We start from the raw sequence: 18,482 nt of genomic DNA on the forward strand, positions 1-18,482 counted from the left end.
ACTTTACCCTCTTCACCTGAGTTGTCTCCCCAGAATAGCTTAAAATAGTGAAAATTATAAACGCCTCTTGTGGATGTCTCTCGAGGTCCGCAGACATCAAAGCCAGCACTCCTTTCATCATTATTTACGCCTCTCCAAATGTCAAACTTTCCTTCTGTTCTCCCATTCTCTTTTTGGTCTTTGTTTTTTTTTGGGGGGGGGGGTACTTTTGATTTCATGTTGCACACGTACATACTGTATGTGCAGTATGAACAGTGGATGAGACAACAAAGTTAATTTAATCAACCTTATAATTGAATTATGTCCTGATAATGAAAATCTGTTCTCCTCTAAGCGGTCGTCGGGACGCGGCTGGTTGCAGTCGTCAGATGCCAAACAGTAATCTGGTATTAATAGCTACAAACTAACTTGGCATCCACATCTTGGCAAATTATTCGGTAGTCAATTTAAGCACCGGACAGAAAAAAATACAATGAAAAACAAATGTGGTGTCGCACGTCTGCACCTAACTTCATTATATTGAAATCACATAACTCAGCATCTGTTCCTCTGAAAGACAAACAACCTGGAAAACCTACAAACTTTTAACTTCCAGCACAACAGGTGTGAAGGTGTTCACAGAGAATCATGGATGCATCAGTCCATCTGGATCAAAAATATTCTGTCAACTATGATAAAAAAAAGAAAAAAGATTTAAACCTGTTTGCAAATTTTGTCTCAATCGATGTATATCCAGCTTGTTCTCAGTCCCAACCAATCATATACAGCCATTTTCTTCAATGATCACGGACTCTGACGTAGATGCACAGAGGCAGCTTTTGTGGAAGTTTTATGTACCAGCCCATCCTCGTTCTGAAGTCATCAAATACCGGCTCTTTGTCAGTTATTTCAGCGGAAGACACTGATTCAACCATCCAACTTTTGCAGTGTGATGATAGATTACCACACGGGCCGAAACGGTCGCGGCCATATGATACGCCGCTGCATTGTGTCCCGCTAAAGTGCTGCAGGTTAGGATATAACGCGAAAAAAAAGTCATGTATCATGCTACATTTTTTTGGAAATGTATAATAATTTCATGTTTGTCACCTTTTAAAAATCAAAAACTAGACTGGACACATGGGATAGTATTTTTATTGTTAAGTGGATGTCATGTTTTTTGGATCCAGATGGACACAAGTGTCTGGAAGAGTCTCTTTCAGACTGTGATCAGAGTTGTTAAACGACCTCGATCTTTAAAGATTGGATTTTCTCTTTCAGAGAAAGAGATGCTTCGCTATGTGACGTGAATGTAATGATAATATCTGAGAGGTACAAACAGGGGCCACAGTTACAACTGATCCAACAAAACCTGCAGCAGATGAGTTCATTCGATGTCAAAGCTTTGTGTTGAAACAAGGAGTAGTCATAATAAAAAAATGTAAAATTTCTCTTCTGCATGCTCTCCGTTTTGGTAATGCTCACCATGCTTTATGCAAAACTCCTTCTCATCTTTAACCTTGCACAAACAAGGACACATTTCTGGAGCAAATGACCCCAAAAGCAGAAACTACCTGCATAGATTTAACTGTAATGTGTACAGATGACCCTCACCAGCAAATGGAGGAGAGAATTGTAGCCAGAAGCAACTGAAGGTTCGCCAGAGCCTGATTGTCAATAATGGAAAGTTGTGTTGACAAGGGTAATTAGTCAGAGTGCAGCCGCCACTGAGAGAAAAGAGCAGAACAGGTAAACAGAGGGAAAGATAAGAGGAGAGCAGGAGTGTCGGTAAGGAGAGAAGGAAAGAAGTAAAGAAATGAAGCGGGGGGACGAGAGGAGGAAAGATAATGAGAAATGGGTGAAAAGGTGGAAAGAGAGGCTAAGAAGTGGTTGAGGAATGGCGGAGAGGTACATTAGAGAGAGGGAACAGAAACAGAGGTGTAATGGAAAAGATAAAGAAAGAGAGAAGATGAAGGCAAACAGGATGGAGAAGTGACTGAAGGAGGGAGAGAAGAACTGAAATAGAAGTGGAAAAATAGGCAAAGGTGCAGAGGAGAGGTGGGGCGCCTGAATCCTTGAGGGTTATTCATGATGTGCAGCTACAGTTTCTGTTCAATCTCGATGTGCTCGCAATGTCGTTTTGACCTACACTCAGCCTTGGAACAGACTTCTTTGTGAGCTGTGAAAAACATAATTATTTCCTCTGTGTGTGTGTGTGTGTGTGTGTGTGTGTGTTAGCATGCAGGTGTGCAACAATTCACAGCTTACACTTGCTGTTTAGCTGCTTAGAGAACACTATTAATAAATGACTAAGCACAGATTAGATTGTAAAGGAACAGACTGTCTTGTAATTTTCTGTATTTAAATGCAAAACGCCCAAAAATGAAAATTCAGGCGTGCAGATATTGCAAGCTATTGTTGGTCCTGCGCAAGTGTGCATACGTGAACGTGGCTCCCAAACTTGGAGCTTCAGGCTACAACAGGGATAAAAACATGCTGCTAGTGATGTTTTTTTTAAAGAACGTAGCACGTTGGGGTCATCTGATGTTTGCATTTCTTCAGAAAGTGGTATATAGACATTGAGTGGTTTTATGATGTATTTTTTTCTTTCTTTTTTTTCTGTAAAAGGCAGCTTTTGGCGTTGGGATCTTATGGTGATATCACTACACAAGTGGCATGATTTTATGACTTTGGAAAGAGAACGGGCTGTTTGCTCTGACCATGTGCCACTATTTCAAAGTATTTGGTTATTTACTGCATCGACAGCCTAGTTTTATCAAAAGATTTCCAGTGGCGAAATTTCATAAAATTTAGGTGTGCAAAAGCCAAACTGAGTAAAATCGATTTGAGATGAAGAAAATCGCCATTTGTCACATCCCAACCTAATGCAGCGAGCTAGGTGTGGATGTTTTTTTTTGAAGTGGACAAGCTTTTGAATCTTCAAGTGCTCAGATCTTGATAAAATAGCTTGAAAATGTGAGACATTTTAATCCCCCCCCCCCTTTTTTTCATTTTAGTGCTTGTGCGTTCTCAAGTCTTGACTTTCCATCCAAGCATGAATCTGTTTTGTCACTAGAAGACATCAACACACACAAACACTCCAGACTCTTACTTTTCCACTGTGTAGAAACAAGTGCTTCATGCAAATGTGGGGAGAAATACACGGGGTGTGTTTCCACCTTTTCCAAAAGTGTGAGCGCGGCTTTATATTTCTCTCTGAATGCATCATCTTCTCACCCTGTCTCACCTCACTTTCACTCCGTGGATATTGAACCGGCCATCAGAGGTGTTCTGCATTATGTACACAGTCTGTGATCGTATGCAACACGTGTGCCTTTGTGAAGGACTGTGGATCCATATATAAAGCACTTTATTCAAGCTTTTTTGGGTTTCTTTTTGACCAAAACTTCTTTGAGCTTTGCCTTTTACACTTTGCCTTTGACCAGCTCTCGTCTATATTCTGTGGAAAAACACAGGTAGTTTCAGCTTTATTCAAAGATTGAAAGAGGGGCAGAAATGTACTTTAATTCAGTAAACACAACACCAGTGTATCTCCTTTGATATGACAGTTTTTCACAAAACAGTGCTTATTTAGACATCGAGCAGAAATGGAGAAACATTAGGATTCATTTGGAGTCCACTTTTTACTCTTTTTAGCTCTATTCTCGGTCTCTTCCTGACTCCTGAGGGAAATCTCTTGCTCATTAGTGCCTAAATGCTCCACTTTCTTCACCAGCTAGTTGCTGAGTGTGTCTGTCTGCTGTTTGATGCTGGACAGGTAGCGTATTGGGTTTGTAGCGCTGAAACAAGCTGCCTGCTGCTGCTGGGAACACAGATAAGAGCACTGAGTGAACGCAAAGTAATGGGCCAGAAAACCAAAACAATGACCTGAAAGTGTAGCTGAAACCAGGGGTTAAATTGGGATTTGTGAGGAGGGGGAGGTCTCGTCTAATGAGTTTGGATGATGGGGTGTTTTCTACAAAGTAGACTGTCAACAGTTTTTATTTCTTCAGTGGAAAGAAGCTCCACTGGAGACTACAGACAGTGAGTTCTGTGGATGTGGACTATTCAGAAAAATGGCACTGTTTGTGAAGAGAAAAGCTGAAAAGCTGATATTTTTCTTTTTTAGTTTTCCCCCTTTTCTTCGCCACAACCAGAGGCAGGCAAGAACATTTTTTTCAAATGTATCTACTAATTTTAATCATTTGAGTAAAGCAAGCCTTTGAGCTACAAAAACAAAACAGCGTTTGTTATGTTTGCTGTGCAGAAAAGCACTTAGGTCATAGTTGTTGAAAATGTGGCCCCCGGGCCAACGGCTGCCCTAAGAAGCCTTTGTGCAGCCCCCCCAAAGTGACGTGAAATTTACGCATGCATTTAAATCACATGTAGTCCATTTCATTAGCTTTTATTTCATACACTACTCGACAACTACGTCTTGTGGCACCTCGCCACACGCTGTGGAGGAGGGAGGGTGGATCTGAATGACAGAATGTAGCAGCCCTGCACTTAAATATGCACAACTATACAACTATACAGGTCATTCAATGAACTGCAGTTTTTGGCAAGGTCCCATTGGCTTCATTTGTCAGCCTACGAAGTTTCTGTTCGGTCGAACCTCAGAAGATTTAAATAATTCATGAAGTTACCGTTGCTCTTACTTTCTACAGTTTTTTTATATATTGTGTGACATAGCTTTTATTATTTCATTTTTATCATTGCATGTCCACATCCCATACTCAAACTTCATTCCATGCTATCTGCAATTGTTTTGTATTGTTTAAAGTTTTGCAATGTATGAATTGCTGTGACAGAATAAAAGTAAACCAAGTTAATGTTTTTTAGACACAGGCATATAGACTGTATTTGGATTCTTAATATTTAGTGCAGCAAAAATTTAGTATTGCACTCCTATGAAGCTGCAGACTCACATAGGACATTGAGAAATAATTCCCCTCCCTGTCTGGTAAATGCATAATGCTCAAACTGTAAACTGGACTTGAGATCAGTCAAATGATGCCTCGTGATTCATTTGTCAGATTTCTCAAAGCTCCTCCACAGCCACAGAAAATGAGTCAATTCGTTTTGCTCTGTAATTAGCATTAATTTAGTTATTTTTGTGTATCACCAAAAATACAGACTATTTCTTATCAGCTCTACAGTGGGGGCTGGACTGGGCTCCAGGCAGCCGTGAAAAAAAAAAAAATCCTAAAAAATTTGAGTAAAAGACTGAAGCACTGGGAGTTTGCTTCCAGTTGTGCTTGCTGTTTATTATGGAGCTAAATGAAAGAAGGTGGCAGACGGGTGAGAGGCTTCGCGGCTCTGAGAACCAGCACTATTCATCTGCATTAGGACCACTTATTATAAAGGCAGCAATTTATTTTCTCTGGCACTTTTTCTCTGTGAGCTTGAATAAGTGAAAGAGAAGTGAGTGAGAAACGGGGAAAAGGAGGGGGAAGAGAGAATTGATTTTGCAGGATAAATGAAGCTAATGCGGTATAATATTTATCTCCACCAGATTAACGAACCACCGGGTGCCCGGGAAAAAAAAAGGAAGCTTAATTGAACATCTCCAGCATCCCTCTTTTCCAGGCCGTGGTTGGCTCACTGCATGCCCTTTTCTTGCTTTCCTCTTTTTCATCCCTCCCTCCTGCCAGGACTCCTACAGAACAGATGAAACGGGTTGCAGTCATTCATCGACAGAGGAGAGAAATAAAGAGAAGATGAATAATGGGGGTTGAAAATGTTGGCGTTTTTATAGCAATTGGCGCCGTTTCCACGCAGATTTGCATTTGGAACGTTTTTCAGCTCCAATAAAGATGCACACACTCCTCGACAAACACTCCAGGAGACAAACTAACACACATAAAACTAGGAAAACGCACACAAGCAAAACATTCACACTGTAAAAGTTGCTCTAATGAGACAGGCAGCAGCGTTTCAGCAGCGTGTGAAGAGCTTCATATCTGTTAATAAACTACACACACACACACACACACAGCAGACTGTTTTGCATTCAACAAGCTTGCTGAACACATTAATTGCACCTGGGTTATTTTAAGCACAAGCGTGACAACACACTCGCAAAGTCTCACACTCACACTTGATGTTAAGATTTAAAGTTTCTATGCAGACATGTTCACTTTCATCGTTACATGGGGTGACGAGTCACAAAGTATTTCTAATACCTTTTTATGTAAATGGCTTAAAACCTGAAAATCAGACACCTTTTCAGTCCCACAAAAAAACACGTTTGTGAAAAGCAGGAAGAGGAAAGCTGATAGAAACTGATGGATAAAAAAATGCAGGTTTTAAACATAAAATGTAGGAGCTAACATGGCTTTTGTGCTAACAACAGCAGTCCACAAAATCAGCAATTACAGAGAAGGCGTATTCACAAGCAGCATGCATGGGCAGCGTCACGTAAGACTACAGTCGGACAGAACCAGTCGTGTGTGGGAGTCTGGAGTCCGCTCTCTCTTTATTTCCTAAACTTTACCACTTGCGTTTTGCCTCAATCTAACCACCCGTGGCTTTGTTGCCTAATCCTAATCATGAGGACTGTGCAGCTTCATCCCACCATGTGGATTTGTTGACATCCCGGTCGCAGCATCCCAAAGTGTAAACAGTGATGCAGAATGACACCTAAAAGAAATTAGGTAGAGCGGCACAATGTGACGAGTTGGGATGAAAATGTGTTTGCATTTAACAGGCGGAAATTGACACGCCATCCCATGATGTTAACAACAAATGAACCCAGGGTACCCAGCCAAATCATGTGTGGACGTCAAAAGTCCACTGAACGAGCAGTGGCATGTGATGAGTTCAAAGTAAGATTTTTTTACGCTGTGATCACTGCTTTGGGGCCTGATTTGATAAAAGTGCATCGATTTAACATAATAAAGAAAGCAAATATGGCTGGGTCTTCATATGGAGTCAGTGACGTCAAAAATATATATATATATGTTATATTATATAATTATATACTAAACAACATAACAAATTGCTGTCAGTGTTAAAAACACCTTTTAAACTTCGGAGACCAAACTCGACTATAATGCAAATGATGCTGCGGGCTGTCGGATTTATCTCACTGGAACACTCAAACTCATGTTCCTCTGTTTCTGCCTTCGTCACAGATCCCTTAGTGTACACTGAATGAAAAATACTTTTCCTGTGGTAAACTCTCTTTCCCTCTGTTGTTCTGTTCTGACTCCCTCACCGTGATGATGATGACGACATTAGGACGGGGCACTGAGGCTGCAGGCTGCGTTTTTCTTTGCTGTCGTCCCTTAAAGCAAATGAAATGCGGCTCTTGCATCATGCTTTCGTCTCTCCTCCCACTCTTTCCCCCGCTGGATGTACTTTGATCAGGCGTAATGAATGTTTCACTTACGAGCAAAATGTACACACTCGGCTACATTCTCTTTAAGAGGTCTTTGTTCTGACTCCTGTATAAACACAATTATGTTGTTGTAATTACTTTATTTCATGCTGCTCACGACCTTTTGAAGTGAAAGGCCTTACAGCTCGGTCTCAACAGGCTCAACACATGAAGGTGAATTTCAGAGGCAGTGATCTCACAACACACAAAGTCGATGTTACGTCTTTTAATGGGGCAGTTTTAAGCTTTTGGTTTTCTGAATTAACTTGCAGAGCGTAGTCAGAGCTCAAAGGGTGAGATGACACATGTTTGTTTTTATGTGGCTGGTGGTCACATGATGTATGACACACACTTAGTTGTAAATGTGTCTTTTTCCCATCTGCCTCCATATTGTCCAATAAAAGCAAAATCCCCCCCAAAAATCCTGAAAAACAATAAAAAAAGAGTGATGATTAGTTCCTTCAAGCCCCTTCCAAAGGATGAAAATTTGCTGCAGTGAAAGAGACATGCACATCTTCCACCCCTTTTTCTCCCATCTGCAATGTGTGCCTACTCATTATCCCCAAATATTTGCCCACGATGCTGATGACAGCAGCTGTCTGACCATGAGTGATGTTAAATGTCTTTAAATCTGTCTTGAGTGACAAGGTGACAAGCCAAAAGTCCTGAAAATCTGAAAACACAACTTCTTTGTGTCAAAGAGAGTCAATTTCGGTGGACTGGGCACTTGATGAGGACACCTAAACATCTGCATTATTGAAACTACTTTGTTCCAAGATGCCGTCCATTTTGGGTACATTGATCATCCAGCACATACGGTAAAAAAATACCATCTTTTCCTTTTCCTCAGTGTTTTGTGGCTCATTGCACGTGTGCATTCATGTCTTTTTTTTCTGAAACCACTGACTCATCCAACACGTTTTCATCCCAAGCTGTCGCATATTGACTACGGATTATCACATCACATATAACCCTCGAGGTATCCTCCTCTGTTTGCTTTTGTGGTTCTGGGATGCTTCAACCAAATGCCAGGATGTCAACAAAAGCACATGGTGGGATTATGCCAGAAACGCACATAGTTGTGTATAGACGCCTGACACTGTCCAGCAGCATAACATACTGCCACAACAGGTGCTGTCTGACCGAATGGTGGCGTATCACAACACTTCGGTGGCCTTATGCGTCTGTATTTTACACTGAAATGACAAAGCAGTATTTGTTGACTTTGGAATGTAATTGGACTGATTTATCCCTGAAACTTTCCACTGAGATTAGGCCACCCTTAGTTGTACAAATATTACATCTAAGTGGTTTAAAAAGTCATACAAAGAGCAATAATTGACTCTGTTGTGCCATTTTTATCAGTTTTACAGCTGTTTTATAGCTGTTTTCTTGCTTTACAGTTATGAATTTTTGTTTCCCTGTTCGATTCCAACTGACAGCTGGAGGGGCTGAATATGTCCCCCCAGCTCCAGTGTAGCTCCCTACCTTTGTGTAACATTTCCGTAAAATGGCACTGAATTTTGTTTTCACATGAGACATGGTTATTGGTGTCATACCTTTACTTTCTTACTCTTTTTATCACTTCAGTTGGTCTGAGCATCATTTTGCTGATGGAATGGCATTGGAGTTAGTTCAAATCTCTGTGCATCGTAGAGAAATGACGAAGGGTGCCTTCGTTGTTGGCATCACATGCTGATGGGCTCCACAAAAGGGTCAGTATTTGGCGAACTTGGAATGACAATGAGCTGGTTTGTCTTGGGCTGGGTCAAAGGGGCTGCTGGCATTAAAAACATCCCTCTCACCAGCAGCATTTTCCAGCTCCTCCCCCCCGAGGGTTCTCATGCCAGATTTTGTGTTTTTTCACACATTTATTATTTATAATGTAATGTAAGTAGAGAATGCTTTGTGGGCCGCACAGAATTGTTCAGTTGCAGCTCTGTAGTTGGTCACTGTGACAAATTGTCAGCAGGGGTGACGGCTGCACTGTATCCACTAGTATAAATGCATTTGTTGATATCAGCCATTGGCGTCCCCCAAGGGAATCTGGGAACATGCACCAAACGCTCTTATAGCAGGTATACAAGTCACTGATGTGATGAGTTTCGAGATGATTTAGTAAGAGGAGCTGGAAGATGTTGCTGGGAAAAAAGAAATTTTGAGTAGTAAGTGGCCTCAGATGGAACTAAAAGAAGTGGATCCACGCGTGCGATACTGCTTCTCCCTTTACTTCAGTCAGTTTTGGCTCTTCTCAACTCTCAGCTTTACTTTAAAGAAAAGAGCTTTTAGCCATCGGAGTGACGCTGTCTTCTTGCTCTCCACACCAGAGAAGGCAGACTCTGTTTACTGTATTTTTTTCTCTTTGCTTTCGGAAATAGAAAAATGAAACGGGAAAACCAAATTCACCATGAAATATGAAGTTGAGAGGGAAGGGTTGAGAAGGTCAGCATTAATGTGTCTCTTCCTGAGCTTTGCTGTGAGGTTTAGTGCTACAGGTGAAGGAAGCGCTGAGAGTACTTTTCAAAATAGAAGTCTAATGGAAGGTCCCTAAAGGCCATTCAAAAACAAACACTTCAAAAACAGTTATCGTACGGTATCAACATTTGTACACCGACAGAAGCGCTTTTAATAAAACATGTTAAGGGCTGAAATAATAAATGCAGGTTATGTCAAAATGATCTCTGCAGTGTGTGGGGTTATTTAATTAGGCCAATAATGTTGTGTTACCTTTTCTGCGGAGACACACTGAATCCATTTAGATGTTATGTGGCCTTTTTTCTTCAGTGCCCATTAACAAACCCTGTTGGACATCCATTATAGTGAGTTTATCAGTTCTCTTACCAAATATCACACTCTACAAGGATTTTTAAATACATATTTTTTTATCTTTATTTTTTTCTCTATTTTATTTTGAGTGTTTACATTTATTGCATCCTTCATAGTCGAAACTCTGTCCAGAGATAGAAGAGAAAATGAATATCAGCTGCAACTGAATCTGAAAAGAACACAGATAAATAAATAGGCTGATAACATGGTGTTACCTTTTCTGCTGAGACAAACCAAATTTGATGGTGGTAACTTAATCGATTTTGATGCCTTTTTCTCAAATGGCCACTAATAACCTCTTTTGGACAATTATAGAAAGTTTATCAATTCTTTAAAAAAAACACCACACACTACTAGGATTAAAAAACAAAACAAAAATAAAAACAAAAGTATCCCCCCCCTTTTTCCCATGTTAGATTTACCACTAGAAATTCCCTGGTGTCTTGCACAGAAGTGGGTGTAAACTGTTTTACACTTTGTGCAACATTGTAGTTGAACACAAACACCAGCGATTTTTAAACAAACTTTCCAGAACAAACTTTTCTGATGCAAAGCACACTTAGAGGATCACTGAAATGTCTGGACAACAGACAGTTCACCACAAAAAAAAGCGCCACGTTTCATTGAATGAGCTGAAACAGTGAGATAAATTAAATATGCATTATTAGTGATGACATTAGTGTAGTATGAATCACAAAAAAAAAAAAAACTGTTTTATTCTGACTGAAACTTTTGCAAATTTCATTTACTTCACTGCAAAAAAGAGCCAACAGAGCTGCTGTTTTTAAGGCAATTTATGCAGCAACAAAAAAAGCCTGTGAAATATTTCAGTCATTAGCACCAAAAGAAAAAACACCTATGAGAAGACCTCACACAGAAGGAAAAGCACAGGTGTAAATAAAAAAAGGCTGGATTCTACTTGGCAGATTCAGTTTCAGTTTTCTGGTATTATTTTCTAATCTCCCGGCAGGAGTTGGATCAAGCAGCTTACTTGACGCTTTTAAAATTATGTTCCCGCTTTGAAATATTTCTGTTTTCAGCATGTTTCTCATGACCAGCACAAAACATTTATTTGGTGGTAAAAAAATAAAATAAAATCCTTAATAAAACATATATTATGAAATGAAGCCCAATAATCATATTCTTCCTGATACTAAGAGGATTTTAAAATTCTGTTCTTGTGTACTTTTTCTTCTTTTTGCTTTTGCGCTTTCTCTCTTTTTATTTTTATTTTCACTTGCTATTCAGTATCGAAATTAATTTTCCAGTGATGGTGGACTAATGTCAACATGAATGTGACTGCATATGTTGCAACAGTTTACAGCAGTTAATGACTGCACTGAAAATATAAATATAAAATGAGATTAGTTGAATTTATTTACATTTTTCATTGGACTTATTATAGTAAATTTACTTTAGGAATTGACTGATTTCGTTTTTTTTTTTAAATTAACATTTAAACAAAAATCTTGCATACCCCTTGTAGTACTCCAGAGTAATACTAGAAGTACCCGTAATACCCCACTCCAAAAAGGGAATATACCAGAAACAACATTTAAAATGCTTTTTTAACTATCAAGACTTGAGACATACTTTTTTATTTCAATAAGATATCCAACCAGTAAATAATTGAAGTAAATAGTGGAAAATGTAACTTTTATTTGGGCTGGAACAGACTGTTTTTGAAGGTCTAGCCACTTTTCTCTGTATTAATATTCCTGGCAGGTATTTGGACAAAAACTCAAGCTGTTATTAAGTTTCATGCTGAGAGACCACTCAGGTTGCCACTACCATTTCTGTGGGTTAATTACTGTGCACACACTTTATCTCCTGGGTTTAACCTCTGGATTTTTCAGTCTCGTCTGCAAACTTCTCCCCCAAACAGTGTGAACATCTAAACACACTAAACCTTGCAGCCGAGTATCGACTACCTATGGGAAACATCTGAATGGCCCTCAGAGCTTAATATTGTTTTCAAAGTCCGCCCTCTGGCTATGAAAGATAAAAGTTTGATGTTGGCAGTACAAAGCATGCTGCTGACAAAAGTAACTTTACTTCTCTTTGAGTTAAATATTTCAGTGTTCTTTCCAGCGCTGCTTAGCTACGAATTTAAAATGTGCTGAATGTTTTTATCTGTGAGCGTTTTCTGTGGTTTTGGGAGTCAATATGACTGCCTCCTCTCGGTATCCCTCAGTAACCCCTTAGAAAGTGTGAAGAAACAAGTCTGATACTCCATCCATGTTGACAAAAGCATCAGACAGATCAAAAGTGGCGTCAGAGGGGAAAAGCAGCCTGTGCATTAGTCTGTTAGGGCATTAAACCACAAGAAAGGCTTCAAGAAGGTGCAGGTTCCTTTAATTTTACATGGACTGCAGTGAATGGAGGAGCACACCAAGGTGCTTTCAAGTATCTCCCTCACAACTCATCTGTGCTTCACATTTATTTTATTATATTCACATGTAGATCATGAAATTTGGTCCGACTGTTTTATGCAGCCATAGTCTCTTTAACTATTAACGCCGAGATCAACATCAGTTTTCTTGTGCTGTGTTCAGCATTTACATGTTTGAAACCCGGGGAAATAAGTCTGTAAATTTCTTTTGAAAACATGGGAAACAAAAAAAAAATCATGAGCAACTTGGTAAGAAATGTTCTGCAAAATGCAATAGAGAAAATATTCAGAAAAGTACATTTTTAAGTCTTAGAAATAGATATTTGATTTTTTCTAGCACTTTCTTAAGTTAATTTTTTGTCTGCTTTTTTTTCCTTTTTTTTTTACTGTTAAATAATTATTTTCAGGTAATTTTTTGTAACCTTTTACTTATTTGTTTTCAACTAATTTTCATGGTAATTTTTGGGTAATTTCTTTTTATGTTGCTTGTCACCTTCTTCCTATGTTTTTGTTTGCTCAGGTTTCAAAGGGTTAAACTTGTTGCATCAAGCTCCCACACAGTGTACATATTTATCATTGCTTGCATTTTTATTGCAATGTTTGTATCATTGTTTTCACGTGATCTGGGGGATTTCTGTGTTTCTGTATGTATTTCTGATGCTGTGCTTTTGTGTCTTGATGCCTGCTGTTGATCAAATTTAGGATAATAAAGCTGAAGTATGATTTTTGAGTTTTGTTCAAGTTCTACTTTTGCTGATAAAATCTAAATAAATGTCACAGTTGTGTGAAAGGAAACAACTGAAGAACCGAAATGCAGAGAGAAGCATGAAACGGCAGCGCAGCTTTGACAAACTGGCAGTGACACGAGGAAATGAAGCAGTTTAAGTAAACTCGGCTAATTTAGGGGAGATGTGTAGCAGGTGGGTGAGTGAGCGAGTGGACGGGGAAAGTCACGCAGCTGCAGGGCTGATGAGGGAAAGTGGAAACAGGTGAGGAGGAGAACAGGTGGGAGGGGGAGGTCAGGTGACTGGGACTGGAGGGAAAGGGGTTACTGCAGGGCATGTTTGGAGCAGTTTTGTTGGTTTAATTCATCTTTCACTGGTCTATTTGTCTTTTTTTTAGTTCTTTCATTTATTCATTTTAATTCATATGTATTATCCTCTTTAATGGTCTTCATTTAGTGCTATTTTTCAAATGTAATTTTAATATTTTTTATTAGTTCTAACTCAAGTCTTTATGTATTTAGTTGGTTTATTCTTCATCTTAGTTATTATTTTATGAGTTTTTATTGTAATTTTTTATGGGTTAGATTTGCTTTTACGCTCAGCTGATGGGTTTGTTTTGTGGCTGCAACTTGTGCAGCACATTGTGCTTTCACCTGAAACAAAATGTGCAATAAGAATAAAGTTTTGCTCGCTTGAATAAATCCCAAAGAAAGTCTTCCTAACTAAACTGACGCTGAGCTTCATATCTTTGACAATAATGTATGCAAACTGGATGTGATGGATTACACATCTCAAGCAAGTTTCACAACTGGTGATTGATTTTCACATTCAACAGAAATAAAGTGAATACAGTTGACAGTGGAAAACTCACTTTCCATATTTGGTTTGCAGATGGTCATTGTTGTTGTGATGTGATGTGAAACACAGTTTGTAGTAAATGTGCTAAAGCATTACAAACCACTGCAACGGTGCTTTTAGCCCATCGGACTATAAAATACTACTTTTTGATATCTTTTTTTGTCTTGATGCAGATTTCTCCTATTCGTTTGTGCTTTCAATTTGGTATCCATCCTCACACTGTTTACACATGTGGCACAGAAGCAGCTGCATCTACTGTATCTGCTGCCTCGAAGGCTATTGACCTCTGCCTTTCTCTCTCTCCATCTCTGTCCATCTACCCCCCTCCTCCCTCGCTCCTCCCATTATATATTCCCCCCCGCTGCCTCCTCACTCCACCTCTCTCTTTCTCTATCCATCACTCCAGGCTGCCATCGGTATAAACATTTCATGTAGTGCGTGTCCGCGGGGCTACACATCTCCCTCACCGGAGTCCCATCACGGCACTGCTCCAACCTCGACCCCCCACCTCTCTGCCCTACAGCGGTCAATCCACGCCATCACCACCGCCCCACCAGGCAGGGTTGCCGCAAATAGTTGGCCTTGGCAGCAACTAGCGGTGAGGGAGAGAGCGAATGAGGATAAACGGACTGCAATACCTTTGACAGAAAAACAGCTTTGGAAAAGAGGTTTGAGTCAGAGGAGCTAAGTGTCGAAGGACTTTCTGCTCTGAGAGTCTGTCCTGAAACCTCAGTGGGGTTTTTTGTATATGGATTTATTCTCTTATTCAAGGCTGTGTTTATATATACAGTAATACAGCTAAGTGGCGTTTTAACTGGTGTCTAACCAAGCCTTAAAATGAAAAAAAATTACCTGTGCAGTAAACATTACCAACAGTGAATTAATCTCATAGTCAGAAAAAAAAGAATCTCAAAAGCAAAACACCATGACTAAGTATAATTTTAGCTCTGCTGAAACAAGGATTTTAAATCCTTTTTGATACTTTAACTTCTTTATACCACTTTGCATTTACACAGGACCAAAAGACACAGGCATTATTCCACCCCATTGTGTGCTTACAGACAGCCCGTCCAAACTCGCCAAATATGTCTGCTTTGTCTGTGTTTTCGGCGTACAAGTGTGACGCCAAAAACGACCTCCTACGTCCAACCAGAAAGCGGCTGGGTGAGGTCAGGTGAGAACACACTCAGACAGCAGCCAGCCGACCACAGAAAACGTGTATGGGCAGCGTCACCCGGCCAGATGGAAGTGTTTGCCTGTGCATGTGTCACGTTGGGACGGGAACTTGTTGTTCTATAAAGCATGCTGGCCTCCTGCAATCAAAAGCGACGTAACGGGTGTAACTACAGCGTCTGCCTCTGTGACACCGAACATACCCACCAATGAACAATGAGAGATTAAGCAGTCTGGGTGTACTGAGCATTGAATCTAGGAGGGCAAAGGCTTTGAATCTTGACTTATTTGTTGATCGGTTTGCCAGAAATCACCAAAAGCGCAGAATACAGTTGCTGTAATGTGAAATCCTGTAAAGGAAAATAGACTGTGGTGCAGAGACCCTCTAGACTAGCCTTATAAAGGCTTTAGCTGATGCTCTTATTGTTTTATTTTGTTTTCAATTTCAGTATTGTTACTGAAACAAACACCAATAAAGGTATTCTTGTTGTTATTGTACTTTATACTGAACTAAAAATGCTGAAGGCTTGAACACTGCTTTATTGCTGTTTTATTTTGTTTGTTTTATTTCTATTTTTTTGCAATATTGTAGAAAATTGTAACTAACATATTCAAACAAAGGTTAACTGTAACTGGAATACTGTTACTGTGTGCCAGTACTTTATATTACTTTATTATTATTTAAGCGAAAGATTTTGAATGCTTGAATGCTTTTTTGTCTCTTTCGCCCGGGTTGAATGAGTCCCTTTGACAAAACCCTTGGCCCCAAGTTCAGGCAACTGACAAAGACTGAGGTGACAACTGAAAGCAGCTTGGAAACCAGAAGTGTTCCTGCATATCTGAAGTAAAAGTGCACATTTTGAACAAAGGCCTTGTGTTGATAATTTAACCCTTCACAGTAATACTGATTTAAGATTTTCTTCTTAATCAACCCATGTAGAATCAAATGTGACGTTAGGCTACTAACCACCTCACTAACTTGGAAAGGCCTTTGAAAACTTCTTCTAATGGGTCCCATCAGCTTCACAGTCGATTTCAGTTTAGCTCCTTCCTTTAAATGAGACTCGTGGCCTCTCTTCTCCAGCTTTTGGTTCGCTGCCACGACTGATATCACACCATCACTCATGGTGTGCTTAGTCTTTGCGCACTAAATTAACTGATGCATTTTTTAAAAAACTCGTGTGAAATGTCTTTCAGTAGGACGTGAGATAACTTAAACCACTTCATTTAGCTGCATTTCCCACAAAGTGAGGAGTTCTCTGACAGCTGGAAACTCTGTGTGAATGATTAACTGCTGTAATATAAAAAAGTTGTAAGACCTTTTTTTAATCTGCTGTTAATCATCTCTGAAGCAAATGCAAGGTTTGAAAATGCACTGCCATCTGTTGACGAGGACAATAAGCTTATGTTGATGTCCATATAACTTTCCTGATTAAATTGCAAAGGACATCTGCTGCAATCTACTGGAAAACATTTGAAAAACAACTGCAACATTGAAATCAACGATATTTTATAACACGGGTTGCTGAGTTGACGTCATAAATACGTAAACATGGCGGGCAAAAGTCAATGTTTGGTCCATGGTAAGAAACAAATTAATTCAAATGTTAAATATCATTTTTTGATATCTGGTATTAATGTTAACTGCTGTCCATGAAGAGTGACCTAAAAATATAATATGTCATATATAAAATATATAAAAAATAAGATAATATATGAAAATATGAATAAACTGGAAACAGCTCTTAGCATTAAAATGCAACCCACCCAGCACATGAACATCACGAAGTTGGAAGAACGACTTTCCAACTTGGAAACTACGACCTTCCAACGGGACACGAATGCTTGTCTCACCAACAGAGTTATGTGGGAGCTGAATAACAATAAAGAAGACAACTATTAATTATTTCAATCACACATAAAAAATTATCATCATCAATCATTTTTAATTAATGAGTGTTATTTACATTAACAATACAGATAGGCTAAAAGACAAATTATGCATTCAGGAGCCCGATTTTGTGCCTCAACCTCCTAATGAAGGGCAGGGATGTTCCAAAACTCTTAAAATCCATATTAGTTTTTTTTTTTTTTAATTCAGTCCTCGTAGCACGCACTTTGGGAAAACTGCTGTGGACTGATGTGTGAGGAGACAGATGGCTTTCCCTTGAGACTGTAATGCCAATTAACTGAACTAATGTTAGCAGTCATGAGGAGCTCCCCAGACTACCCTGTTTTTGTGATTATCAGTTTGCTATACATATAAGAGTTTTGGCTTCAGATAGTATTTGATTACTCAATTGAAATGATATTTTTTAAAAACTAAAGACTCAAGTATAATACATCATTCAATTAAACTGAGCCATTAATTATATGTTATTGTGGTGGTTATTGAGGCCTGTTCTTGCCTTGGTTTTGCTATCAAATAATTATTTATGCAAGTTCTTACTATTAATTAATCCCTTTAAAATTGCATTTTAAAAATCGTCATTGCTCATTACACCTGTTACACATTACGCAGGTGCAGCCAATCAAGCAGATTTGTAAGCAAGTTGGAACCATGTAAAGACATCTCGACACAATGCCTTTATATTGCACAACTACACTTTACAGGAACATCTGGTTCAGCAGCATCAGATGATCAGACACTCTGTTTCCTGGCTGTATTTCCACAGCATTGTACCCACAAGCAGGAGGCTGAGAGAAAGAGCCACGCCAAGCATGAAATTAGTTCATGACAGCTGTAAAGACAAAGTCGGTGTGGACTAAGGAGAATTCTGCAGAGCACAAGTCTGTAGGGGCTCAGTCAGTGAAACAGTCCACTATCACTTACTACGTCTGTGCTGGAGGCTGAGTGGAACATGTCAATGTGTGATGCAGACAAGGTAATATCGTCAGGTGGTGGACATGAGCCACTGCGCTTTCACAGAATTACATTTCACAGAGGAAAACGTCACAGAGGAGGATGGAAAAATAACAGATTTTTTTGGCTGTTATCTGAACTGCTTTAAGGCGTCTGCATCCTTGTGCAGCCCGTGCTCATTATCAAGAACAGGGCGAGGGGTATGCCATATGGATTTCTATCAGATACATCAAAAGACAGAAAGACGGGGTGATCACCAGCCGTTATGGCACAAAAAGCTTCTGC

The 18,482-nt window shown here is 39.5% G+C and overlaps 1 long non-coding RNA gene across 1 annotated transcript in view; it reads right to left on the bottom strand.

Moving 5' to 3' along the window:
- Nucleotides 1-3,319: 3,319 nt before the first annotated feature.
- LOC148187630 (uncharacterized) overlaps nucleotides 3,320-18,482 on the bottom strand; it is a 33,664-nt gene continuing 18,501 nt past the window's right edge. The window contains exon 3 of the long non-coding RNA XR_015778418.1: nucleotides 3,320-5,638. This is a non-coding gene — a long non-coding RNA (uncharacterized LOC148187630). The remainder of the gene's footprint in view (nucleotides 5,639-18,482) is intronic.

The sequence above is a fragment of the Plectropomus leopardus genome, chromosome 13, assembly GCF_026936395.1.
Source record: "Plectropomus leopardus strain MGB_pleo_1.0 chromosome 13, ASM2693639v1, whole genome shotgun sequence".
Lineage (NCBI taxonomy): Eukaryota > Metazoa > Chordata > Actinopteri > Perciformes > Serranidae > Plectropomus > Plectropomus leopardus.